The sequence below is a fragment of the Colias philodice genome, chromosome 26 (genome assembly GCF_061535455.1).
Source record: "Colias philodice isolate Cphi_HAF_F1 chromosome 26, ilColPhil1 Martin Lab GWU primary, whole genome shotgun sequence".
Taxonomy (NCBI): Eukaryota; Metazoa; Arthropoda; class Insecta; order Lepidoptera; family Pieridae; genus Colias; species Colias philodice.
This window is the reverse complement of record NC_143111.1, coordinates 579,514-586,532: the sequence shown is the minus strand read 5'-3', so window position 1 is coordinate 586,532 and position 7,019 is coordinate 579,514.

Here is a 7,019-nt window from a genome sequence, read left to right as displayed (position 1 = left end):
AAACATTGAGGATGGATACGTTTCTTTTGGGAGAAAAGAACGAAATGAGATAATATATCCATGTTTTAATTTCTTCAATCTGCGTCTAAATCAGCCACTGATGATATTGATATCGGATATCCGGGATAATATCTATCCTATTTCCTTTCTCAGATCTAGACTATCTTTTTAAGAAAATATGTCATCCAATGAGAGAGTGTTATTTTCGCCTTATAATATAAGTAAGGATTTATGTACATATGTACGTTTAACCATGTTTAAAATGCTTTTTAAACAATAATCTCTATATTCTAGAATATAGAACCACCTATAATACCTATTATTATTTCTGCACTTTACATTTACAGTACGCAGTTACATATATCCCACCAAAAACATAAATGTAAAAATTGGAGCCGAGTTCAATCGTTGACTTAATTTGCCAAAAAAAGAAATGAGATCTAAATGTGTGCCAAGTTTTGCAGACAGTCCAGAAATTTATTTACAAAGATGTATTAAGTTCTTAGGTTGACTGAAAACTCAATTGTTTTATTTTCCCTTAGAGAACAATGTTTATTCCAAAATATAACTTTTTTAATTTGAATAATATAATTATTTTCACAAAGCAAACAACTAATGACCTATTGAACCCCATAATTTGATGAGGCTAGTTTTACATACCTACTGTTTATATTTTGTGAGGTTCTAAAAACTAGCCTCATCAAATTATGGGGTTCAATAGGTCATTAGTTGTATGCTTTGTGAAAATAATTATATTATTCAAATTAAAAAAGTTATATTTTGGAATAAACATTGTTCTCTAAGGGAAAATAAAACAATTGAGTTTTCAGTCAACCTAAGAACTTAATACATCTTTGTAAATAAATTTCTGGACTGTCTGCAGAACTTGGCACACATTTAGATCTCATTTCTTTTTTTGGCAAATTAAGTCAACGATTGAACTCGGCTCCAATTTTTACATTTATGTTTTTGGTGGGATATCATTACTTTTTGTACAGAAAATTACTCTGCAAATTTGATTTACTTTATGAATATAATACTTTTTATATACGATTTTTTTTTTATTTTTTCTTGCGGTTTCTCTGTATGGTTTGTTTAGTATTATTTTCTATATTTTCTTGTATGTTATGAATGTCAGCGCACATTGCCCCGTCATTATCTGCAATTTTTTAAACTCGTTTTCTGTTTAAAAAATTACATGATTTTCTAAACATCCAGCGTGAATTTGTACACACACTATTACCACAGTATTACCAACAGTAGTGCGACGAATGTACTTGTGCAGAGAAACGGAGGGGAACTAGCGGGGGTCGGGCGACGCGGGCCGCGTAAGGCAAACACGCTTAGTTTGCCTTACCTAGCGCGAAAGGACGACGCAGTCGTATTTTTTGTGTAATAATTTTATTATACATAGGTACTTACATATTCTATTATGGCACGCACAAACTGTTCCGTTTACGGATGTAAATCTACATTGAAATCCCAGAAGGAAACAATATTTCAGAAAGATTGTATTAATTGTATCTGTTGAATTAAAATCAAAGCTATGTATATGTTGTCCTCATTATTTTCTAATCAGATTGTACATCCCAATGCGAATGCATTACTTAGTTAAATGTTATAATATACAATTAGGAACATCCAAAAATAAAGTGTCCACGTAAATAATATTTAGCAGTGCAATATCTGTAATTATATATTTATGAACAAATAATTACATCAGATTTAATAATCGCAATTATTTTGAATGTACATATGAATAAATGATTTCATCATAATATTAATAATCACAATTGTTTTATTTCCCATTTGTTGCAACCCTAGCGTATTTTCGTGTGGCAGCGTAAGTACCTACGCTGGCGGCGGCATCGCGCGACTAAACACTCATAAATAAAGAATAAATACCTAAATGTGAATATGTAAAATTATATATTATTTTTAACTGTATGAGCAATATTTTTATTACAATTTTCTTTTATTTTACGTTTAATAACAGTTTTGAATAAAGAAATCATGCAATCGAAGTAATCCGCCCTAGCGATACTAGCGCGAGTGAGTGTGATGTCAGAGGCGCATCGAATCTACAGATGTTTCGTGCTAAAATATGTAAACTTCAATAATCTATATCTCAGTCATTTATTGATGGATTTCAAAATTTTTTTCGGCCACTGATTAGTTTTGATCTATTTTTTAAGACTAGTAAGGTGAATATAATATTTTCTATTTTTATAAACTTTTCCATTTTTCCATACAAACAAAATTAATGTCATTGAAAAAAAAATTAAATACAGATAAATTCAGTATTTTCTGATTTTTTCCTTTGTACACTCACTATTACCTAGTTGATTACAAAATTTGAACTTTCTAGGTCATCTGGAAGTGGGTTAGGTTTTGTATATATCTATAAGTCAGTCAGTCTTAAAAATTGCGATTTTTGGATACTAATATCTACGCAACTGTTTAATCTGTATTTATGAAATTTAAGTTTCTTGTTTATCTTGAGGTCCTCTTGATATGTACCAAATTTGGTTTATTTAACTTAAATAGTTTTCGAGTTATAAGGGGGTGAAACTAGGCTCGAAATGGTTCGTGTAAATATACACACGGCTGCTGCTCGCCAGTTCTCTTCGCTTGAACTCGGCTTGACACGCTGCCGCGTGTCTAGATAATTATTTTATTGTTAGTGCGTAATTATTATACAATGTTATCTTCTAGTAAACATCAGCCCACACCACCCCCATGGTAATTACATTATTTACACCAGGATCTTGTAAATTACATACATACATAAATAAATTAATAAAACATTAATCATTTAAAAAGACAAGAAAACTAAAATAAGAAAATAATGTGATGATTTGTGATATACAAACGTTCTTTACACTTAACAACGATAACAGAAAAGTTAAAAGGAATAAGGAACTTTTTTGTGGGTACTTTTTACCGCTTATTTGTATTTATTTATGTGGGTACATAAATAAATACAAATAAGCGGTAAAAAGTTGCCAAACTTATTCCATGATAAAAACGTGCAAAAATCATTTAGGAAAATTATCTTTATATTTAAATATTTAGTGCATTATTAATAGAATGTCATTAATTCAACGCAAAAACGAACAAAACTGCCTCAGTAAACGCACATAGTCGTAGTATGTTACGTTAATACCAAAGTTTATCAAAAGCCAGGGTATTAACTCCGGGAGCCGGGATAACTCCCGCATTGCAGTTGCAATACTGCAATGCAGTTCACTCGGTACTCGTATGTGGTACTTTGATTAGTTTGGGAGTTATTGGAATGAGTTGGGATTCTGTGAGACTTGTCGGCGAATAGGTTAGGACGGCTACAAATTAAGTCTTTTTTATTCGAATTTCTTGAAGATAAGGACTAAAGGAATCACCCCCAAGTCTTGGAAAATACGTACCTAAATATCTTGGTTTGATCATGTGCTGTTTTTATGACAGGTTTGTCTTTTTATTCGACTTCTTGTTCTTCAATAAGCACAGAGACAATGCTACCATCGATCACGATAATATCTCGAAGAAAATCAGATAAACATCTGATTGATTATGAAGGAAGAAGTAGATTCAAAATTGTTACCATAATAATCCACATAATATTACCACGACGTATAATAGACGTACAAAATATTAAATTTCATTTTGTTATAACGTTTGGCACTAAGGTTTGGCAATGTGATTGGATAAGGCACCATTTTCCAGATATTTGACATAAATTCAGTAAAATCAAGCAATTTTTAGTTTATGTTATGTAATTCAAACGCAATACATGTTGCTACGTCATGTAGTTATTTAGTAAAATATGGTAAAATACCTACATTATAGGTAGTATATGCATATAGAGCACCCTCGTTATTCTCTAAAGGCCCAGTCTTGTGCAAGTTCTAGCCTATACATCGCTTTCTTGACCTTATCGTCTGAAAGCCTTTTCAGCGCTTTACAAGTGGAAATGTGTCACTGGAACGATCTTGAGGCACTTTCAAAAGGTTTTTCGTTAATTACAGTCCCCTGCTAATATATGCTTACTGTAATATGTTCGCATGTATAGTCAATATTGTTGGAGTTTTATTTATGTAACCTACCTAAAATCATCGAGATAATATGTATATGCCTAAAATGCAAGTGTGTTCATTAGCTATAATAAAATATATTTTATAAACTACTAATATTATAAACGCGAAAGTTAGGAAATTTGGTATGCAGGTAGCGGAAGACCCAGAATAAGACATAAAAGCTACGTTTTATCCCGGACATCCCACAGGAAAGGGGGAAACGAAAAAACGAAAAAACGAAACGAAACTGAAAACGCGGTTGAAGCCGCGGGCGGAAATCTAGTCCAGGTATTACACGAACGACATCACAGGCAACACATAGTATTATAAAACAATGAAGCGTAGAATTTAAGTGGTAATCGGCTGAGACTAACACTTGGGCACGCTCGGCGATAATGAGGGTGTGCTGGATACACTGTAATCATATTAGTGGGGTGGATTGTGTGTGCTGAGTGTAAGCGGATTGTCAGTTTGTATGTCTGTCATGTTAATGTTGTAGCTCGGGAAGGGAAGTTCCTATTTGGAAATTGATAGATACATAGTTGTTTATAGTGGTCATGAAATTGCGCATGATTTTGTTCATAATATTAACATTGTATAAAAATAAACTATAATTCGTAGGGTAGAAAATCGCTACACACATTGCGTTTATTTCGCAATGCCAGCGTAAATTTATATCTAAATAGGAAATTAATTAAAACTTCCTGCCTCTACAGTTATAATTGCATAAGACCTTAGCCTTAGTAATTAAGAAATTATATAAATTGCGTATTAAGGCCTATTTAAGGGCTTGGTCTAGTAGTGCAAACAAATGCATCCTGTCATCCTATATGTAAATAATACAAATGTACTAAGGGAAAGTTGTTCCACTTAATTTTTAAAAATTAAATCATTCGTATGCATAATTTAATATTCGTAATAAGTACCAAAAATGACAATTTGAAACAATTTTCGTGAAAATTACACCGGGTGATTTTTTTTTATCAGTACACAAAATTTGCGAATACTTTCTATTGATATCTTCAACTTCATGTTTATATAACTGATCAACTTTTACAAAGAAATTTGGACGAAATATAAAAAAAAAATAAGCTTTCCATACAAAATGCATAACTCTATACATTTTTTTCGACCTAAGTTTCTTAGTGAAAGTTGTTCAGTTTAACTAATAAAACGGATAAACAAATTTTGTATATAATAAAAAAAATGTAATTTTTGTGTTAAAAAATTATTAAATAGAAAAATACGCAAATGAAAACAAAAGATATTTATTTCTGACTAGCTTCCGCCCGCGACTCCGTCCGCGCGGATGTCAGTCTTCGCGTCTTCTACAGATTTATTATATTATGTATAATATATAGATTTATATTGATAAACCTAATAAATCTTTTGCTAGCATTCTGATGCTTTATCGGTTGCACTGGATTTATCTCTTTTTTTTCAATCGCTTGAATGATATAGGATGGGTCCTTGATGGGCATCGAATGCAGAAGTCTCGAATCAATTCAATTCTGACAGTAGGCAATTTATGTAAAATCTTGATAATGGTCCATCATTTCATTTTGCCTAAACGTTACATACTTTTTTATATATTCTATTTTTAACGAATGATTCACTCCAGTCCAAACAGCAAATAAGCAGACTTCTGCTTCTGCAACGTTTAGTTGTCCCTGAATTTGGAAAAAATAGTCATGATTCTTATCTATGACAAAAGTGTTATTTTTTGCATTGTATTTCAAATATTAAATTTTTTTTTAACCGCATCTTCCGCATTCATGTCTTTTGCCGGAATTAGACATTTAACTTCTACTAGTCCCATTTTCCCTTTTTGATATGGGAGTGTATAAAGTAAATTTTTTAGATATTTCTCGTTATACTTTTAAAAAGTTATTATTGTCATTTTGCTCATTAGAGCTAGCGCGCACGAGCAACTTTGTCTCCGCAACTATTTTGTCTCTCCAATCAATTTGTATGGGGAGCTGCGTCGCTACGTGCGCGCACTTTCATACGAGCCCATGGGTGGAGAGACAAAATAGTTGCGGAGACAAAGTTGCTCGTGCGCGCTAGCTCTTAGGTAAAGTTATTTCGATATCAGTTTTAAGTTTTTTGATACCTGCAATAATAACGTCATAATCGCCTGCACATACATATCGATTACACCCTGTATACAATCCACCATCCACATTCATAATGTTTTCCTGTCCTCCTCTCCTTTACGCTGTTCACCGATACATTTGAAATGAGTAAATCTGCTACCACTGAAGGATGTTTCATTGTGATCAGCAAATTTTCACCACTGTTGTCGATTATTTGTTTTTCATTTTTAATCAGCAATTGGGAATCATCAGTTTTGTTTTTTGCAGATTGGTGATGTACCCTAACAATACGTCGAAAAGGGAAAGCATCAACAAATTATCGTTTTCGTCCTCTTTTTTTATTCTTCGCGTCTCTGTTACTTCTGTTTGTTTAGTTCTCAACACCCACTGAATTTTCTATGTTATAATGATCTTCCATTACATCTGAGTTTTGATGATGTGATGATAATCCATTCGTTTTAATATTGGTACTTAGAGTTGGTAGACTAAACTAGAAATGGCGGACTAAATTTGTCAGCGCGTCTGTAAGATCAGAATATAAAACCAACATCCTGTATTTAAGTTACAAAATTAATAATCAAACAAAATGCCGCTACGTTGAAAATGACTAGAAGAAAAAATTAAAACACCTCGGATCAATTTTGGAGTAAACAAATCATTTTTCCCCGTATGGGGGTTTCCCCTTATGAACTTGGGAAGTTCAAGTTCTCAATACAAGTTTATATTATATTTCGTATTTCTCAAACGAAAAATAAACATTTTTGGAACTTCAAAAAAATTATATTATAAGAAAATTTATGAGCTTACTTTAGTTTTAAAGAAATATACATTATACATCCCTTTACTGACACCC